This window comes from Podarcis cretensis (assembly GCF_951804945.1).
Source record: "Podarcis cretensis genome assembly, chromosome: 3".
Lineage (NCBI taxonomy): Eukaryota > Metazoa > Chordata > Lepidosauria > Squamata > Lacertidae > Podarcis > Podarcis cretensis.
In genome coordinates, this window is record NC_137172.1 from 11,219,875 (window position 1) to 11,241,854 (window position 21,980).

The window sequence follows — 21,980 nt, forward strand, 5'->3', positions numbered from 1 at the left end:
TGAAGCTGAGACTCCAATACTTTGGCCACCTCATGAGAAGAGGAGGCTTCCTGGAAAAGACCCTGATGCTGGGAAAGATGGAGGGCACAAGGAGAACGGGACGACAGAGGACGAGATAGTTGGACAGTGTTCTCGAAGCTACCAACATGAGTTTGACCAAACTGCGGGAGGCAGTGGAAGACAGGAGTGCCTGGTGTGCTCTGGTCCATGGGGTCACGAAGAGTTGGACACGACTAAACGACTAAACAACAACAACAACAAATATTTAATCAAGACAATGGACTCTGAAATGAATGAAACTCAGTTAAACATGGCCATTGATTTCAGTGGGTCTACCCTGAATAAGGTCTAGGGCTGCCTAACCTCACTTACCTAGGCACATCATATTTAATTATGGGTGAACCAAGTTAGGATTGCACCATAATTTTGGCTCCAGTAACTGCCTGCAAGCATCTTTTTGTTTGATTGATATATTTATAAATGCCAACTTCTTTGCTCTACTCTTATCAAGTCACTCAAGATGTGATGGGAGTCTTTTCTCAAACGCGGTCTTAAGTTCATTCGCCGTGCCTTCTTCCAACCATCTATCACACAGAGTGAGCCGAATTATGTATGGCTGTTACTCTATTATGCATTCAGCTGAATGTGTTACCTTAATTAGGGCATCTTGATTTAATACATGCAAATGCATTTGGTACAGGAGCCGTCCTTTATTTATAGAATGCAACTCTTTGGCTTTTGATATTAACCAAGGAGGAGCACTGCAGTCTGTCTTCTCTCCTGCTGAAAAACATCTCAGCTTTGCCCGCTACCAAGTCTCAAAAGCAGCTGTTTCCTACGTATGCAATTTAAGTAGACCATTCAGCCCAATTTTCTGCATGTTTATTTAGAAGTAAATCTTATTGAGAACTCCCAAGTATGGGAGTGTAGGATTGTAGCCTAAATCACAATGAAACAAATGTGGCTTGCAACACAATCTTCTGCATGTTTTGTTGTAGTTTAGTTATTTAGTCGTGTCCTACTCTTCGTGACCCCATGGGCCAGAGCATACCAGGCACTCTTGTCTTCCACTGCCTCCCACAGTTTTGTCAAACTCATGTTGGTAGCTTGGAGAACACTGTCCAACCATCTCGTCCTCTGTCGTCCCCTTTTCCTTGTGCCCTCCATCTTTCCCAACATCAGGGTCTTTTCCAGGGAGTCTTCTCTTCTCATGAGGTGGCCAAAGTATTGGAGCCTTAGCTTCACGATCTGTCCTTCCAGTGAGCACTCAGGGCTGATTTCCTTAAGAACGGATAGGTTTGATCTTCTTGCAGTCCATGGGACTCTCAAGAGTTTCCTCCAGCACCATAACTCAAAAGCATCAATTCTTCGGCGATCAGCCTTCTTTTAGGCCAGCTCTGACTTCCGTACATCACTATAGCTTTCACTATACGGACCTTTGTTGGCAAGGTGATGCCTCTGCTTTTTAAGATGCATGTTTACTCAAAAGTAAATCCCACAGTCTTCACTGGGAGCCCCTCAAGATGTCCTTTTTTATTGCACATTCATCACCATTTGTGCTCATGATGCTGTTTGGGGTGGTTATATGTGATTGCGCTGTCAATACAATTGTAGCTTCCTGCAGTAATAATAATAATAATTAAAAAAAAAATCCTGTAACAATTTATACTACAGGTTCACTAGTTGTTTCTTTCTTTAGTCCCAAATTTAATGCGCCATGGTGCAAGAATACCTTAGAAAAATGTATCCATCTCTTTGTGATGTAGCTACTCCCACATACTTCCTGTTGGTATAATATACGGACACACCCACCCCTTGAAAATGAGCAATATTTTAGCACAGCAATCACAGCCTAATCATAAAAGCTGGAAGTGTAGAAGTATGGTGGCCAGGCATAATAATAATAATAATAATAATAATAATAATAATAAATAATAATAATAATAAATTTTATTTATATCCCGCCCTCCCCAGCCGAAACCGGGCTCAGGGCGGCTAACAACACTGAAGTAGTGCAACATTATAAAAACATTATAAAAATTAATTAAAACCAAAATTGATGGCAACCATAAACTAAAGTTTTGTAAAGATTGCCAAAGGAGGGAGTCAGGCTGCACCCTGACCAAAGGCCTGGCGGAACAGCTCTGTCTTGCAGGCCCTGCGGAAAGATGTCAAGTCCTGCAGGGCCCTAGTCTCTTGTGACAGAGCATTCCACCAGGTTGGAGCCGCAGCCGAAAAAGCCCTGTCTCTGGTTGAGGCCAGCCTAACCTCTCTGTGGCCTGGGACCTTCAAGATGTTTTTGTTTGAAGACCGTAAGTTCCTCTGTGGGGCATACCAGGAGAGGCAGTCCCGTAGGTACGAGGGTCCTAGGCCGTATAGGGCTTTGAAGGTTAAAACCAGCACCTTAAACCTGATCCTATACTCCACCGGGAGCCAGTGCAGCTGGTATAGCACCGGATGAATGTGATCTCGCAGCGAAGACCCCGTAAGGAGTCTCGCTGCGGCATTCTGCACCCGCTGGAGTTTTTGGGTCATTCTCAAGGGCAGCCCCACGTAGAGCGAGTTACAATAATCCAGTCTGGAGGTGACCGTCGCGTGGATCACAGTGGCTAGGTCAGGGCGAGAGAGGTAAGGAACCAACTGCTTAGCTTGGCGGAGATGAAAAAATGCCGCCTTTGTTATAGCTGCAATCTGCGCCTCCATGGAGAGGGAGGTATCGAAGATTACACCCAAACTCTTAACGGACGGTGCTGGCACTAATTGCACCCCCGCAAGAGATGGGAGTTGCCCCCTCAATCCCATATCGTCCCGTCCCAGCCAGAGGACCTCTGTCTTCGAAGGATTTAACTTCAATCAGCTCCCACGTAACCATCCAGCCACAGCTTCCAAGCATCTGATCAGTGTGTCTGGGGCCGAGTCAGGATGGCCATCCATCAACAGATAGAGTTGGGTGTCATCAGCATACTGATGGCAGCCCAGCCCAAAACTCTGGACAAGCTGGGCGAGGGGGCTCATAAAGATGTTAAAAAGCATCGGGGAGAGAATCGCACCCTGAGGCATTCCACACACCAAGGAATGACGCGATGACAATTCCCCCCCAAGCGCCACCCTCTGTCCCCGACCAGAGAGAAACGAGCGCAGCCATTGAAGGACTGTGCCCTGGATCTCCACGTCGGCAAGGCGGTGGTCCAGGAATTCGTGATTGACCATGTCAAAAGCTGCTGACAGATCTAGAAGAATCAGCAGCCCTGACCCGCCTCGATCCAGCTGTCTACGAAGATCATTTGTTAGGGCAACCAGAGCCCATGACCAGCACGGAAGCCGGACTGGAATGGATCCAGAGCCGATGTTTCATCCAGAAACCTACCATTATAGCACAAATAACATGCTGTAGGGAAGGGGTGGGATTGGGGGTGGCCAATGAAATGAGTGGAGTTAAAATGTGAATGCTACAGTGTAGGAATGTTGGGAAAGCATGAAAGAACTGATAAACCAGGATGATGTGTGGACGGCCTGCTAATATTGCACTATTAGAGAATCAATGATATTTTGCTGCAGGTGCCAGGAATAAAACAGATTTTTGGATATTCCCCAGATTAGTGTTTCTCAACCTTGGCTCCCCAGATGTTGTTGGAGTACAACTCCCATCATCCCTGATAGCTAGGGATGATGGGAGTTGTAGTTCAACAACAGATGGAGACCCAAGGTTGAGAAACACTGCCCTAGACCATACTCATGGGACTTACTAGGTGTAACATGGAGGGGAGAGAAGGGCAAGGGCTGCATCTCAGTAGGTAATGATTCATCATCATTATCATCATTTATTATTCTTTATATGTTGCCCGTCTGACTGGGTTGCCCCAACAAAAAACAGTAAAAGCACAATACAACATCACACACTGATAACTTCCCTGAACAGGGATGCCTTCTTGCATGTGTGTATGTGATTCATGAAGAGTAAGGCTGTCAATGGCCATTAGCCATGATGAGGAACTTCTAACTCCTAAGTTCCCGAGGAATTTCTAAGCATGGCTGTCAACTTTTCCCTTTTCTTGCGAAGAATCCTATTTGAAATAAGGGAATTTCCCTTAAAAGGGGGGGAAGGTTGACAGCTATGCTTCTAAGCTCATACCAATAACAAACTTAGTTGGTCTCTAGCTGTGGGTAAAAGCCTCAGCGCCTTGGGCTTGCCGATCGAAAGGTCGGCGGTTCGAATCCCCGCGGCGGGGTGCGCTCCCGCTGCTCGGTCCCAGCGCCTGCCAACCTAGCAGTTCGAAAGCACCCCCGGGTGCAAGTAGATAAATAGGGACCGCTTACTAGCGGGAAGGTAAACGGCGTTTCCGTGTGCTGCGCTGGCTCGCCAGATGCAGCTTTGTCACGCTGGCCACGTGACCCGGAAGTGTCTCCAGACAGCGCTGGCCCTCGGCCTCTTGAGTGAGATGGGCGCACAACCCCAGAGTCTGTCAAGACTGGCCCGTACGGGCAGGGGTACCTTTACCTTTACCTTTAAGGTGCTACTGGAAGGATTTTTTTTTTTATTTTGTTTCAACTACGGCGGACCAACACATCCACCTACCTGTAACTTCTAACTCCTCTGTGGGAGCAATTTTCTCTCTCAACACCAGTTGCTGCAAATCACAAGTATGGAGACTGCTGTTACACTCAGGTCCTGCCTGGAGGCTTCAACTTGGCATCTGTTTGATCTTGGTGAGAACAGAATGGAGGACGAACTGGCCTGATCTTTGGCCTGATCTGGCAGAGCTCCTCTTAAGTTCTTAAATTCTGTCTGGTGCTCCCATCCAAAGCATGCCATGTCTTGGGGTTAGCTAGCAGGTAAAGACAGAAGGAGAATTGAAAGAGCCAATGAAGCAAAAGTCAGTTATTACTAGGTCCCATCAAAGTGGATGAAAATGAAAGACACAGTTGAATTATTTTGCTGGAGAGTCTTATTACACTCAGGTTCTGCTTGCAGGTTTCCCAAGAGGTCTCTAGTTGGCCACGGGGAGAACAGGATGTTGGACTAGATGGATCCATTGCCTCATCCACCTGACAGGCATTTCTTATGTTCTTATGGCTGACGTCAAGAAGACATCATCATCATCATCATTTATTATTTATACCCCGCCCATCTGGCTGGGTTTCCCCAGCCACTCTGGGTGGCTCCCAACAGAAGATTAAAAACAGAATTAAACATCAAAAACTTCCCTAATCAGGACTGCCTTCAGATGTCTTCTGAAAGTCAGATCGTTGTTTATTTCCTTGACATCTGATGGGAGGGCATTCCACAGGGTGGGTGCCACTACTGAGAAGGCCCTCTGGCTGGTTTCCTGTAACCTCACTTCTCACTTCTCTCAGTGAGGGAACCATCAGAAGACCATCGAAGCTGGACCTCAGTGTCCAGGCAGAACGATGGAGGTGGAGACAATCCTTCAGGTATACTGGGCCAAGACCGTTTAGAGCTTTAAAGGTCAGCATCAACACTTTGAATTGTGCTTGGAAGCGTACTGGAAACGTACTGAGTCCCAGAAGCTCTTGACACCCACCTTCTTCTTATTAGTAAAGCTTAACTCATGTCAGGTCAGCATTGCACAGAGCATTTCCTCGTTCCTGCCAGCAGCAGCCAGAGATACAGAGTGATGGGAACAGGGAAACACGTGGTATGAGAACTCAAGTCCCCTGAAGTGCACATTATAAAAGGAGATGACAGCACTCAACATGGGGCCATTGTTTTCCACCACCAGGCCTGCGTGCCTGATAATGGGTGGTTCTGCCCAGGAGGACACTGAGAATTTATGTGGATCGATCCATAAAGGTGCAATTCCGTCCTTCCTGTTTCGCTGCATGAAATAAAAAGGGAGGTTGTGAGAGAACAGAGAATGTGTGGCAAAAGGCCAGGTGTTACTGGATTGCAGGTAAAAGCATGTTGAGGGTTTTGAGTTCCTATGAAAATGGAAAGGGATAAGATGGAGAGGAAATAATTCTCGACCTAACATTGTAAACATCTGGGATGTCTTTTTGCCATAGCATTAGAAATCAAAGAACTGTACAGTGGTACCTCGGGTTACATATGCTTCAGGTTACATACGCTTCAGGTTACAGACTCCGCTTAGCCAGAAATAGTGCTTCACGTTAAGAACTTTGCTTCAGGATGAGAACAGAAATCATGTTCTGGCGGCACGGCAGCAGCAGGAGGCCCCATTAGCTAAAGTGGTGCTTCAGGTTAAAAACAGTTTCAGGTTAAGAACAGACCTCCGGAACAAATTAAGTACTTAACCCGAGGTACCACTGTATGTGGTTTGCCATCCCATGCCTTGCAGAGTGTCTTTTGTCCTCAAATGGAAAATGTGAGGCTGGGTAATGAGAGTGTTGACGTAATTTCAGAAAATAAGGGGCAGAATGAGAAGAATTGACACTGGGCGGGGAAAACCCATCACTTTGTGATTGATTGATCACAAACTATACATCATGTTTGCTTTTATCTTGGATAAGCTGTCTGCTTGTGAAGATGAGTGTTTAGCAATATTAAGCCAATATGTAAATATTACCCATAGGAGATCTGGAATAATCTAATTCATTTCCTTGAATTATTCATGGGAGAGGGTGTTATCTGGCTAACTCTGTACAGATTACTGCACAGGGACTAGTATAAATCTCTGTTATTATTAGGGTAGATTAATCACACCCAGTTGTACAATTATATACATCTCTCCCTGCCAGGCTCAATCTTATCCATCAGTGATCAAGGCTGAAGTTCACAGATGCCGTGCATTTCACTTGGAGTCATTCACAGGCCTAGTCCACCACAGAAGGCCATTTAGGAAGAAATCAGAAGGGGAAGAACCTGATGGTTTAATATAGGAATGACTAAATTGTCCATTGAAGAGGACCCCACTGGAAACGTAGCATCATGAGTTTCAGTGAAATGCCAAATTTGCATACTTAATAATATAAAGTAAACATAATTTGCATAGTTATTGGTTACATTTGGATGCACTTGATGCAAGGAGCTCAGTAGCATTTTAGCTTCACAAAATCTAATCCTCTACAACACAGAGATCATAAACATACACAACCCAAAAAAAACCCCTTGTTTTGCCAGGGAGAGAAGGTAGCTAGGGGTGGAGAGAAATTTAATTCAGTTCACATTTAAAGGAAAATCTACAAATTCGCACTTTCCAAAACCGTTCAAGAACCGAAACCAAAATTCATTCTGCTCTGAATTTGAGATGCAATTCTCCAGCCAAGTACAGTGGTACCTCGGGTTAAGTACTTAATTCGTTCCGGAGGTCTGTTCTTAACCTGAAGCACCACTTTAGCTAATGGGGCCTCCTGCTGCTGCCATGCCACCGGAGCCCGATTTCGGTTCTTATCCTGAAGCAAAGTTCTTAACCTGAAACACTATTTCTGGGTTAGCGGAGTGTGTAACCTGAAGCGTATGTAACCTGAAGCATATGTAACCCGAGGTACCACTGTAATGTGTAGAAAACTGCATATATACTGAGGTAAAAATGTGCAAAAATGTATATACTTTGGAAAGTGGTTTGTCTGACTTTCTGTCTGTCCATCTATCTGTTCTCTATGGGTTCAGCCACCAATCAAGATACAGTGCTACCTCAGGTTACATACGCTTCAGGTTACAGACTCTGCTAACCAAGAAATATTACCTCGGGTTAAGAACTTTGCTTCAGAATGAGAACAGAAATTGTGCTCCGGCGTGGCGGCAGCTGGAGGCCCCATTAGCTAAAGTGGTGCTTCAGGTTAAGAACAGTTTCAGGTTAAGAACAGACCTCCGGAACGAATTAAGTACTTAACCCGAGGTACCACTGTATCGCCAAATGTGGCCCTCGAGTCTCCTTGACTGATCCTTGGGACTTTGCCTAAGCCATATCCCCTTCCCAGCCACACCACTCACTGCTCTTACTTCACACCTTCCTTGAGTGTTGTTTGCCTGGCTGGGACACATCCTTAAATTCTCATAGTGTCTTGGGTGAGGGTGTGTAGAAACTAGCCTGATGCATGAAGGTAAAATGTGTGTTTGTTGATCCCCACACTTTTTATTGGGGCCCCACCTACCACTGGCATGTCCATGTCCACACACACACACACACGTTGCTGAGAAGGTAATGCAGCCTTTAGGCTAAAGAAAAGTGTCCACTTCTGGTCTAAAGTTGTACCATAAAGCATGGTGGATGGGGATTGGCCTGGAGTCAGCTGACTTTATGTTCAGATGGGGTGGCACTGCAGAATAGATGGCACGCTTGAAGAAGGAATGAATGAATTTGTTATTTCGATCACAGACCAGTTCCAGCCCACATACAATATCAAGGAAGTAATAAAACACGATAGGGATACATTTGAATTTGCAATTAGGTATAACAGGGACAATACAGATATAGCAACAGTTAAAAAATATATAAATCAAAACTTAGTCACTAACAAATAACCTAAAATTATCATTTAAAACCTTAATCATTATGATAGCACAGCTTGTTCCCTAAGTTTTATGGCAATCGCACACAATTTGGCTACCCTTAAGGTGATCTCAGGATCCTTGTCCTCTACCAGGGATTTTAGACATTGAAGTTCGGGTTCATTTGGAGATTTTTGCATACAGGCAGCAGGGGTGATAAATACCAAGCATATATCCCTGTAGAAACAGTAGCATAAGGATCTAGGAGTCTTGGTTGACCACAAACTTGACATGAGCCAACAGTGTGACGCGGCAGCTAAAAAAGCCAATGCAATTCTGGGCTGCATCAATAGGAGTATAGCATCTAGATCAAGGGAAGTAATAGTGCCACTGTATTCTGCTCTGGTCAGACCTCACCTGGAGTACTGTGTCCAGTTCTGGGCACCACAGTTCAAGAAGGACACTGACAAACTGGAACGTGTCCAGAGGAGGGCAACCAAAATGGTCAAAGGCCTGGAAACGATGCCTTATGAGGAACGGTTAAGGGAGCTGGGCATGTTTAGCCTGGAGAAGAGGAGGTTAAGGGGTGATATGATAGCCATGTTCAAATATATAAAAGGATGTCACATAGAGGAGAGAGAAAGGTTGTTTTCTGCTGCTCCAGAGAAGCGGACACGGAGCAATGGCTCCAAACTACAAGAAAGAAGATTCCACCTAAACATTAGGAAGAACTTCCTGACAGTAAGAGCTGTTCGACAGTGGAATTTGCTGCCAAGGAGTGTGGTGGAGTCTCCTTCTTTGGAGGTCTTTAAGCAGAGGCTTGACAACCATATGTCAGGAGTGCTCTGATGGTGTTTCCTGCTTGGCAGAGGGTTGGACTCGATGGCCCTTGTGGTCTCTTCCAACTCTATGATTCTATGATTCTATGATTCTAGGATAAGAAGGCATGAGAGACAATTTCTACCTCCATCAAGCCGCAGGGGCAGACTTGTTCCACGTATGGTTTACCCTCAAATCTGCCCTGCAATAAGGCAGATGGCAGCATGTTGCATCTAGCGAGGGTAAATGGCCATCTGTATTGTTGAAGAAGGAAGCTTGCTTTTCTAAGTCTGCAGAGAAGACAAATGGCCAGCTGGTCAGGAGGTGATTGGCCAAAGCTTAACTTCAGGGAGTTCTGGTTTGAGACCTTCCAACACCCAACTCCATATGCATAGATCAATGATCCTTGCTTCCCTCTCTCCTGTCCCTCACTCACACACACATTCACACACTCTCTATCTCATACACACACATTTCCAGTAGTGGGTGGTGTCCAATGGGATGGTTAGGACAGAAGGCATAGAGACCAATGTTAGGTGGATTCAGAGCCACTCCCTGACTGCTTTTAAGGAAAGCAAGCAGGCAGGGACTACCTGAGGTTGGTGGGACTAGACTCCATTTGCCCAAATTGCTTCTGCCGCACTGTTCCCCATCTGTAAAATGCTATTTTTTCCCCTCCAGCCACTATTCATTACCGTTATGAAAGTTTATATTCCTGCAAAAGCGACTTGCACTTTTAAACACACCCACACATTCATTTCGCTCTAAACAAGATAACAGAATATACTCCAGCCCCGTAGAAACCTATGATTTGATACAATGAAATGAAATGAGATATATTTTACTCTTCAGTGTTTTGTGTGTTATACCTTAATTTACCAGAAACCTTCGAGTCACAATGTGAAACGGTATGCACAATGAATCTTCCTTCAGCACTGCATAGCCAGATAATTCACAAATCATTCAACCATTTCTCTGAAAACACACACACACAAGAGAAAGATTGTCTTCTTCTTCTTCTTCTTCTTCTTCTTCTTCTTCTTCTTCTTCTTCTTCTTCTTCTTCTCCTCCTCCTCCTCCTCCTCCTTCTCCTTCTCCTTCTCCTTCTCCTTCTCCTTCTCCTTCTCCTTCTCCTTCTCCTTCTCCTTCTCCTTCTCCTTCTCCTTCTTTTCTGCTTGACTCTTTGCTATGGTCACTTTTAAATAATGATATCAATCCAAACATACACAGAGAGAGTAATCAGAGCTGTGACCCAGAAAGAATTTAGAATGCAATCCCAGATTCCCAGGCTGGAATCCTAGATTCCCACTTGGACTCCACAGAAGCCAAAAAGAGACAATGCACGTACTTTTGTAACAAACCAAACAAATGCCTTTAATATAGATATGTAGATGATAGATAGATGATAGATAGATAGATGATAGATAGATAGATAGATAGATAGATAGATAGATAGATAGATGATAGATAGATAGATGATAGATATAGATAGATAGATAGATAGATAGATAGATAGATAGATAGAGATAGATGATAGATAGATAGATGATAGATAGATAGATGATAGATAGATAGATAGATGATAGATAGATATAGATGGGGAAATGGATCCAAGCTCTGGTGTGCCCTGTCTAGGTTTGGGGGCATAGGAACCTGCCTTTGCTACCCTGATCCCCAAGGAGACACCTCTGATCTCCTACTCTGATGGGTAGTCCACAAACTCCTTGGGGGATCAAGAGAGCTTTGAGGAGCCAATGGCTGCAGGGGGGGGGGAGAGCACTAGTCCTTTATCTGGCCAGGAGGCAGCACTCAGATGGTGGAGCCTCCTGTCCATGACTTCCTGACTGCTATAAAACTCAGCCCTTGCTGAGATGGCAAGTCTCAGCTGTAAGAACTGTCCATGGTCCTGAACCCAGAATTTGCTTTTCCTCTAAGATGGTGGCTTTTAGGGCTGTGTATCGGATCTGGCCAAGTCCTGGGCCAAATTGAGCTTATTTGGCGGGACTTGGTCATCAGATGAGTCAGGTTCTGATAGTCACAGATTGCTATGGGTTGGCTTGGATGGCCCAGAGCAATCTATGGCAGTCTGGGGGGCAGGGCATCAGGCAGGAAGGAGAGACAACCAGGGTGGGAAAACCTGCCTGCCTGCCTGATGCCTCAAAAAAAATTAGGCAGAGGTAACAATCCTGCAAAGTTCAGGACATGCTCTGCAAGTGGCTTTCCTTTAAGAAAGTCTATTGCATGACACACAAAAACATCCAATCACCCCTCCAATCAATAGCTGTGAGCAAAGGGAGCTATCTTGTGAGGGAGGCACCCTCAAACTCGGAAAAGAGAGCGGAAGAAAAGCCAAGGTCTCATTTCTTCATCCCTGAGAGCCAGTGTGGTGTAGTGGTTAAGAGCAGTGGACTTGTAATCTGGTGAACCGGGTTCGATTCCCCGCTCCTCCACATGCAGCAGCTGGGTGACCTTGGGCCAGTCACACTTCTCTGAAGTCTCTCAGCCCCACTCACCTCACAGAGTGTTTGTTGTGGGGGAGGAAGGGAAAGGAGACTGTGAGCCACTTTGAGACTCCTTGTTGTTGATGTTTAGTCATTTAGTCGTGTCCGACACTTCGTGACCCCATGGACCAGAGCACGCCAGGCACTCCTGTCTTCCACTGCCTCCCGCAGTTTGGTCAAACTCATGCTGGTAGCTTCGAGAACACCGTCCAACCATCTCAGCCTCTGTCGTCCCCTTCTCCTTGTGCCCTCCATCTTTCCCAACATCAGGGTCTTTTCCAGGGAGTCTTCTCTTCTCATGATGTGGCCAAAGAAATGCAGCCTCAGCTTCAGGATCTGTCCTTCCAGTGAGCACTCAGGGCTGATTTCCATAAGAATTGATAGATTTGATCTTTTTGCAGTCCATGGGACTCTCAAGAGTCTCCTCCAGCACCATAATTCAAAAGCATCAATTCTTCGGTGATCAGCCTTCTTTATGGTCCAGCTCTCACTTCCATCTTTATGGTCCAGCTCTCACTTCCATCTTTATGGTCCAGCTCTCACTTCCATACATCACTTCCCTTGAGACTCCTTAGTGAAGTGATAAAGCGGGATATCAAATCCCCTAGCTATATGTCTAATTAGGGGAGTCATGTCCAACTTGGACTTATTCCAGAGAATGCACACAATTCAATTTCTGCAATTTGCACCCCTTCTCTAGGGTCCCTACTGCATGCATGGGATACTGGCTGTGTTAGGCACTGGTTCCTTTTAGATTCCAAACTTTTAACTGGCTTCTGCTATGCACCGAGAGACATGAACTCAACATTTCCACGGGAGAGACAGGCAGTGCATTAAAAGAGAGAAATATGGAGCGTATCAAAAGTAAAGTCAATACAATGTGATTTAAAGGCAAAATAGATTTTCCCAGCTAGAGCATAAGTACAGATTGCATCAATTTGTGCTCAGCATTGCAATTCACTAAGTACACTAGATGCAGAGACAAAGTACATTAGTCATAAATAACGATAGATCATAACCACAATCAGGTGTCAAATTAATATTTATTTGCAAGTTCTGTGCCGGTGTCACCAAGCTTGAAACTAGATCAGTTGAGCATGGAATGGAATGGCAAATCAATTGATTCGGGCTCCTTTTTGCTGCTGCAGCACTCTGGAAGGGGGAAAGAAATTATAGTGCAATGTCCAGAGTGCCAATTCTGGCCTGAATAAATCTGCATTCAGTTTCCGCACAAAGTACTTTGAAACAGTTGCTCCAGAACAATAGATTCCAGAGAGGCTGCTGTTTTCCTGTTGCCAACGTGGAAGAGAGACATGGTGCACATTGTAACACTATGCATGGTGGAAAGAAAGTAGGACGGAAGAGATTTTTCTTCCTCTCCTCATAATATTAGAAACAGGGGTCACCAACCAAGCCAAATGGAGATTCAGGTTAGACTGAATAGTGCTTCTTTACACATGCATCATTAACCTAAGGGACTCATTTGCACAAGACATGGCAATGGTCACTAACTTAGATTGCTTGAAAGAGGGATTAGACAAATGAGTGGAGGATAAATCTATTCATGGCTTCTATTCATGATGGCTGTCTATGAGCTCCAGGATCAGAGGCCGCATATCTCTGAATACCAGTTGCTGAGCAACAAAAGCAGGAGGTGGCTATTGCCTTTCATGTCCTGCTTCTGGAGTTCCTGAAGATGTCAACCCAGTGTGTGGCAGCTGTGAAAAAGGCAAATTTCATGCCAGGGATCATTAGGAAAGGAATTGAAAACAATACTGCCAATGTCATAAAAGCCATTATACACATCTACGGTGCAGCCACATTTGGAATACTCTGTTCTGCTCACTTTGCCTCAAAAAAGGATATTGTAGAGTGGGAAAAGATTCAGAAAAGGGCAAGGCAAATGATCAAGGGGATGAGATAACTCCCTGATTAAGATAATGGGACCTTTTAGTTTAGAGTAAAGGTGAGAAGCGACATGATAGACATTTCTAAAGTTAAATATAGCATGGACAAAGTAGATAGAGAGAAGTTTTTGTCCCTCTCTCACATCACTAAAAGTAGACAGCCAATGAATATTGGAAGATTTGGGAAAGATCAAAGAAATTACAGTGGAACCTTTGTTCTCAAATGCCTTGGTACTTGAACATTTCGGCTCCCGAACGCTGAAAACCCGGAAGTAAGTGTTCCGGTTTTTGAACATTTTTTGGAAGCTGAATGTCCAATGCGGCTGTCGGCTATTGTTTCTGGGGTGCCTGCGTAAACTGGAAGCTGTGCCTTGGTTTCTGAACATTTCAGAAGTCAAACGGACTTCTGCAACGGATTACGGTTTGAGAACCAAGAAGAGAAGAACAAGAAGGGTTTGGATTTGATATTCCTCCGTATCACTACTCAAAGGAGTCTCAAAGTGGCTAACATTCTCCTTTCCCTTCCTCCCCCACAACAAACATTCTGTGAGGTGAGTGGGGCTGAGAGACTTCAAAGAAGTGTGACTAGCCCAAGGTCATGTGGAGGAGCGGGGATGTGAACCCAGTTCCCCAGATTACAAATCTACCAACTGTAGCACGTGAGGGTATAGCAGGTACCCACTTTAGCATTAATAAGGATCAGGCAGATGCAGCAATGGAGAAAAGAAGGTGAAGTTTATTGCCAAGCAATAAGGACCCAGTTGGAATCTCTTCCAAAGAACTGGGACCCCGATTGACAGAAATCCAGAGGTCTTTATACCTGAGCAAATCACAGCAAATCATAGATCATGAGACAACCATGAGGCAGTCACGAATTGCCAGCAAAAATTAACCAATTAGCGAGCTTCTTGCCATGCTACCAGCTCCTGGTCAAGCACGGAGTTTTACTTCTGCTTTCCATTGCCTGCAGTGACGCTCTGTCTAACCTCTCCCCTAGTTATGACAGGACAGGGAGTTTTGGAGTTTTTGTGGTTTAGCTCTTCATGTTTTGTGGATTAATTTAGCCTGTATTTGAGGGGATTTTGTACCACTGTCTCTGATTCACGTCTTCCCCTTGTTCAGGGTACACGGATGTTTCTAGGGGAAATGTCGGCTTCTAATTTGCTGTTTCAAGCAGTTTGCAGTTAGCTAAGGCACAGCTTCCCTTTGATTCAAAATGGATTATAAAAATACTGTAAGCCCTGATTATGTGTGAGCATATATGAATATACTGATTACTGATAACTGATTATATGAATAGCATAAGGCATAAGGGTAGCCCTTCTTTCCTTGCACCAACTTGGATGACTTTAAAAGAAGATTGGACAAATTCATGAAGGCTATCAATGGCTACTAGCCATGAAGCCTATTCTCTGCCTTGACAGCTAGAGGCAGAGATGCTTCTGAATGCCAATTGCTGGAAACCGAAGGAGGAGAAAGTGCTGATGTGCTCAAATCCTGCTTAAGGGTTCTCCACAGGCATCTGGTTGGCCGCTGTGAGAACAGGATGCTGGTCTAATTGGACCACTGGCAACTAGACACTGAGAAACAAGATGCTGGACCAGCAGCAATGTATGGAAGTGAGAGCTGGTCCATAAAGTAAAGACGGCTGATTGCCGAAGAATTGATGCTTTTGAATTATGGTGCTGGAGGAGACTCTTGAGAGTCCCATGGACTGCAAGAAGATCAAACCGATCCATTCGGAAGAAAATCAGCCCTGAGTGCTCACTGGAAGGACAGACCCTGAAGCTGAGTCTCCAATACTTTGGCCACCTCATGAGAAGAGAAGACTCCCTGGAAAAGACCCTGATGTTGGGAAAGAGGGAGGGCACAAGGAGAAGGGGACGACAGAGGACGAGATGGTTGGACAGTATTCTCGAAGCTACCAGCATGAGTTTGACCAAACTGCGGGATGCAGTGGAAGACAGGAGTGCCTGGCGTGCTCTGGTCCATTGGGTCACAAAGAGTCGGACATGACTAAACGACTAAACAACAACAAAACCTAGCAGCATTCTTCTTAGGAGCTCTCAGTTTGACATATTGCTGCTTCTCCACCCCCGATGCTTGTTTTGGGTGTGTGTGCCTGCATTAGGCATGAAAAGCCCACACATTCTTGACATACCTAATAAAGACCGAGAGGCACAAGCTATGGATCCTCTCATAAAACCCACTCTGCATATAATCTTCTCTGCAGTAGTCTTCATATCTAAGTCCACTGTTTCTCACTAAAGAGCATGTGCAATGCCAATAAACTTTAACAGCACCTCTCCAATGAAACTGACACTTAAACATTCATTACTGATGGGGTATAAACATGGCAAGCTGGCTGATCACCCATTGCATTAGTCACCAAAGAGAAAGCGACAATACTAATTATAATCCAAGGCAATTAGAGCAGTGCTTCATACTTTTGCTCACGTTGACGTAGGCTATAAACCACTGTCAAATCTTGATATCACTGTTGCAGCCGACAATTACCACAGTCTCTTTGAATGCGCAACTTGTTGATTTTTGAAGGCGAGGGACACATCACTGAATATTCTAATAGTCTGGTACTCACTAGTAGGGAGTGACTCCCAATTATTTTTAATTGGTTCCCTTAGTCACATTGGGGCATGGAGGATCGTAAAACTGAAGAGGTCAAGGGACATGTCATTATTTTGGGTAAATACCTGGCAATTTGGCATAAATGTAGACCAATGGTGCTCAACATAAGGAGCTTGGATCAGACCAAGGTCAGAGGAAGCTTGCTTGAATCAAGTTAGACAAGCTGGCATCAAAGGTTGGCACATTTGGGCATCTGTTGAGGATCCTCACCCCACCGAGGAGCCCACTAACAAGAGCCCTTTGTACCTGCTTTTGCTCTTCACCCTTGCAACCTGCTTGCTTGTTCACCCACCACTCACTCCAGCCCAGACAAGGGTGGTGAGAAGAAGGAACGGAAGATGAAATTGCCTCCTTGCACAGTATGAACCTTAACCACGAAAGATGCTATCATCCCCCTGGTTCTCAGATTCTGCTGGTCACGGGCATGGCAGCAGTTTATACAAAGCTGAATAAATAAGGTTTCCTCTAAGCAGTGAAATGGCAACAGCATCAGAGTTAAGCTTCATGAAGAGCTATCTAAAATATTTCCAAGAAGTGAGGAAGGAGGAGTGAGGAGAATTGGCCAAGTGCCTGAATTTCAATGCTAGTCTAGAAATTAATAGAGCAAGCACTGCCCGTTTAGTTTATTAAACTCCCAGCGTCTTCTGCCCAAGTTTAGTGAATTGTGCTCTGCTTATTAACTGGAGAAAATAACCTTTCTGGAGTTTTATTGTTTTTTAATGTCTCATCCTGATAACATTATTTCTCTAAAATGAATTACAGTGGTGTGTTAAAGGGGAATAATCTAGCTGGGTGTTTTATTGAGTGTTTGGTGAACGAGACGGACTTTTGAGAAGATCCATTAGACATTTATTTGACTTCTTGAAAATTGAGCAAGTAGAGCCTAGCGAAAGGTCTACCTATGGTGCAGGGAAGGCATCTTGGTATTCAGAAGACTGGAAGATATCTTGTAGTGGCTTGGGCAAGGAAATTCATTGTTTTCTGTTCTTACTCAAAATTGCAGTGATCAGTATTACCCAAGGGTTGAAAAGGGCCTCTGGAGCAGGAGGAGGAGGAGGAAGATGTCAAAATGGGTTCATACTCTCATTCTAGCAAAAATTTGTTGTTGTTTAGTCATTTAGTCATGTCCGACTCTTCATGACCCCATGGACCAGAGCACACCAGGCATTCCTGTCTTCCATTGCCTCCCGCAGTTTGGTCAAACTCATGCTGGTAGCTTCGAGAACACTGTCCCACCATCTCGTCCTCTGTCGTCCCCTTCTCCTTGTGCCCTCCATCTTTCCCAACATCAGGGTCTTTTCCAGGGAGTCTTCTCTTCTCATGAGGTGGCCAAAGTATTGGAGCCCCAGCTTCAGGATCTATCCTTCCAGTGAGCACTCATCTAGCAAAATAGGAAGATCCATTCTAGCTCAGTACTGCATGCACAGACCTGCAACAGCTTTCTTTTTTTTTTTTAATTTTTTATTAAATTTTGACATAAATATATTTCACAAACATACAAAAGACAAAATGAAAAAGAAAAAACAGAAAAAGAGAAAAAAAACAAACAAACAAAACATGAAATACATACAACTTTGATGACATTGATCGACTTCCCTTTATCTCGATTTCGGAAATTATTATCTTGTTTATCTATCTGCTGTGTCTATTCCTTAATAAAACTTTTTACGTAGTAAGCGTTATCTCATGCCTACTGTGATTTCTATAAGTACATATGTGTTTCTGATCAACATTTTAATTTTCCCCTTGTCTCTATTTCCATATATATCCTAAATTTATCCCATTCATTGTTAAATTTTGCACTTCTTTGATTTCTTATTTTCTGTGTCAATTTAGCCAGCTCCAAATAATCGGATAATTTAAGTTGCCACTCCTTTAGTGTTGGGATTTTTGGTGTTTTCCAGTACTGTGCTATGAGGGTTCTGGCGGCCACCGTTGCATATTGAAAAAAGGTTCTATCTTCTTCTTTGATATCCTTACCAATTATCCCCAGCAGGAAGGCTTCGGGTTTTTTAACAAACGTGTATTTAAGAATTTTTTTTAATTCATTATAGATGGATTCCCAAAATTTTTTGAGAATCTCGCACGTCCACCACATATGAATGAATTCGCCCTCCTTGCTCTTACATTTCCAACACAGTTTATCGCCCGTTCTATACATTTTATGTAGTTTTACCGGCGTTATGTACCATCTGTACATCATCTTATACATGTTTTCCTTTAGTGTCGTGCATGCTGAAAAATTCATATCTTTACACCACAATGCCTTCCATTTGTCAAACTCTATGTTATACCCTAGGTCTACCGCCCACTTCACCATTACATCCTTTACTTCCTCGTCCTTGGTGTCCCACTCAAGTAACTGGTTGTACATTTTTGATAATAATTTTGTTTTACTTTCTATTATTTCAATCTGAAATCTAGATTTCTTGTCATTTATTCCGATCTTATTATCTTCTCTCCACATTGAATTAATTTGATGGTATTGAATCCAGCCAGTCAGCTTGCTTTTTATTTCTTCATAAGGTCTAATCCTCCACCCGGATTCTGTTTTGGTTAGTAAATCTTCATATGTCCATCTTTCCCCCTCTATATTTAATTTTTTAATTGTTAAAATGTCTATTGGTGATAACCACCAGGGCGTTTTCTGCTCCAGCAATTTTTTATTCCTTTCCCACACTTCCAGCAGTGGCCCTCTGAAAATGTGGTTAGAAAAACCTTTATGAACCCTTCCCTTGTCTCGCCATAAATAGGCATGCCAACCGAATCTTAGATTAAACCCCTCTAGATCTAACAAATTTTTGTTTTTGATGACAATCCAGTCTTTTACCCAACAAAGACATGCAGCTTCGTAATATAACCTCAAGTTTGGAACCGCAAGGCCACCCCTATCTCTTTGGTCTGTGAGCAATTTAAATCTGATTCTTGGTCTCTTTCCCTGCCAAATGAATTTAGAAAGTAATCTCTGCCATTCTTTGAATATTGAGGTTCCTCTAATTATCGGTATATTCTGAAATAGGAAGAGTAATTTAGGTAGTAAGGTCATTTTAATCGCCGCCATTCTCCCCAACCACGAGAGATGTATTCTATTCTATGTATCCAAGTCCTTCATTATTTCTTTCCATGTTTTCTTATAATTATTTTCAATCAGATTTATATTTTTCATAGTTAACCAGATTCCAAGGTATTTTACTTTTTTAGTTATTTTAATTCCAGTTTGACTTTCAAGATCGTTTTTGGTTTCTTCTTCCATATTTTTGGTCATTATTTTAGTCTTTGCTCTGTTCAATTTAAATCCGGATAATTTTCCAAATTCCTCTAGTAGCTTTAACACTTTGCCGACGCTCTCTTTTGGTTCTTCCAATGACAGCATAAGATCGTCTGCATATGTTTTCAGTTTATATTCTTTCGCTCCTATTTTTATGCCACGGATCTCTGGGGTTTTTCTTATCTTGTTTGTGATTATCTCTAAAACCATGATAAACAACAGCGGTGACAGAGGGCACCCCTGTCGAGTGCCTTTTGCTATTTCAAACTGTTCTGTCAGGGTATTGTTAATAATTAATCTAGCTCTTTGTTGTGTGTAGATTGCTCTAACTCCTTGCAGGAATATGCCATCTATCCCTGATCTTTCCAGGCACTTTATCAGAAAACCCCAGGAGACATTGTCGAAAGCCTTCTCGGCATCGACGAACATTAAAGCAGCGGGAATTTCATTATGACAGCTTTCCAGGGGTTCATGCAGAGAACATTCCCAACCCAACCTGGAGATGCTTGCAGATGAATCTCGGACCTTCTGCATGCAAAGCAGATGCTCTGTGATTGAACTATGGCCTATCCCCATTCTCTCTTTTTTAGAGAGAGATCTATTGTTCATGTCAGCTGTCTTTTCTGCCAGAAAGTGATGGCAGCAGTGAACATCACTTTCTGAGTCATGACAGACCACTGTCTGATATGAGGAGGGGGGTGCTTATGCAAGGAGAAGGAGGTTGTTAGTGGTCCAGCTGTTCCCCTGCCCCCCTGATGCGATTCATGGGTTCACTGATCCACCCTAGAAGAGACGCCTCCCACTTTGTTAGTCAAAACAGCTCCATTTCTGGCAAAAGTTCAACCGAGCTCTTTCTGCATTGCCCTAAAGTATCAAGAACATCTGAGTCTTTAACATAGAACACAGAGATGGGCCAGCAGTGTTGTGTTCTCCCAAAAACACATCACCACAGTATTGGGAAATCAACACCATGGCTGGTGTGTTACTCCCTTCGAAGAATTAATTCTTCAGGTGATACTGCAAGGGTTAACAAGCTTCTTGCGTTTGATTCTACCCTCTTCCAAGTGGCTGAAGGGTCTGCTGGGGTTGGTTCATCAACTGTATTCCAAACCCCCTGCTTCCTTAAAAATGCCTCCACATAGACTGACCAGGTCTGATAATTTCCCTGCGTCAGCTTGGGGAAAGGAACCCCTTCCTGCACTGGGTGATCCATCCCATCTCTTAACTGCTGCTGGGAACTTGCAAGCAGTCATTAATTTAAGCTGTGTACGCTGCTGCCAGCTTCTTGGTTCAGTTTCCAGACCTCAGAAAAGCCTTTTGCCCCCATGTCTGGGCATCGATCCAACATACCTCATTAGAGTCCAGCACAGTCTTTGCAAACAGTTCCGTCTGGAACAAAAGCCTCGCTGCTCTGGGCCCATAACCAGATATTGGGAAATCAACACCACGGCTGGTGGTGCCACTCGGGTGATTAATGTTCCTCCCGAGCCACCAGTGTGACAGATATCCATAAACATCTGCAAGCAGTATCAGCAGATATCAGCAGGCAGTGATAGTGAGTCTTGAGGCCTGGATACGAAGCGCTATGTTTATTATTTACAGGACAAAAGAGAACATGGCTCCTCTTACTTTCTTCATCAGCAAGAGAAGAGAAAAGCAAAAGCAATATCCCAGAAACAGCGTATCTGAACTTCGGTTCCCATGATATCTGACACTGTGGAATGTAAACACACAGACATGTGATGAAACAATCCCACATATCTGCAGCACAGGGGAAAGAATTCCAACACACAGTCGCTGATTGCATGATGACTTCTACTCATATTGAACCAAACATGAGTAAAAGCCCCCTTGCAGGTCTTCCTTGCTTAAAATAGGGAAGGACAACACACACTGGGACATTGGGGGTAGAGAATAGGTGGGTGTCCCTGCCACCATGCATGGATATGTTTTATTTGCAGCTGTCTCCTCTATATATGCCCAGACATCTGCAAACAACGTTTGTGTGAGCTGCTTCAGAAGAATGAACTTCAGTTCCAAAATGCATTGAACTTACAACAAACCTTAACAGCTGGCACTTTCAAAACTAGTTCACCAAAGATACCATTTAGGCCATCTCCACCCTGGCAATCTCCACCCTGAAGACTACCTCTCATGGGAACAGATTCCATAATTTAACCATGCTCTGTCACAGGGGAGTTGCTCCATCGCCTTTGATCATTTTGGTTGCCCTTTTATGACCTTTTCCATCCAGCTTCGTTCCATTTCAGACTACAGGTGAACATCTCCAGAGGAAGCCAACAAAGGCGTCTGGAGACCATGGAAGGCTCAAAGGCTCAAAGGCCTGCAGAAGAGATGAGCAAGAGATGACATTATATCAAATATCTGAACGGATGTCACATAGATGATGGAGCAGATTGGTTTCTGCA

General features: G+C 44.0%; 1 long non-coding RNA gene across 1 annotated transcript; it reads right to left on the reverse strand.

The window, feature by feature from the left end:
- Window positions 1-1,515: 1,515 nt before the first annotated feature.
- Window positions 1,516-21,007, reverse strand: LOC307212111. The gene is made up of 3 exons (XR_013836837.1): window positions 20,902-21,007; window positions 5,739-5,837; window positions 1,516-1,614 (listed from the first exon to the last, which is right to left on the reverse strand). It is a non-coding gene; the product is annotated as an uncharacterized lncRNA (long non-coding RNA).
- Between the last annotated feature and the right edge of the window lie 973 nt (window positions 21,008-21,980).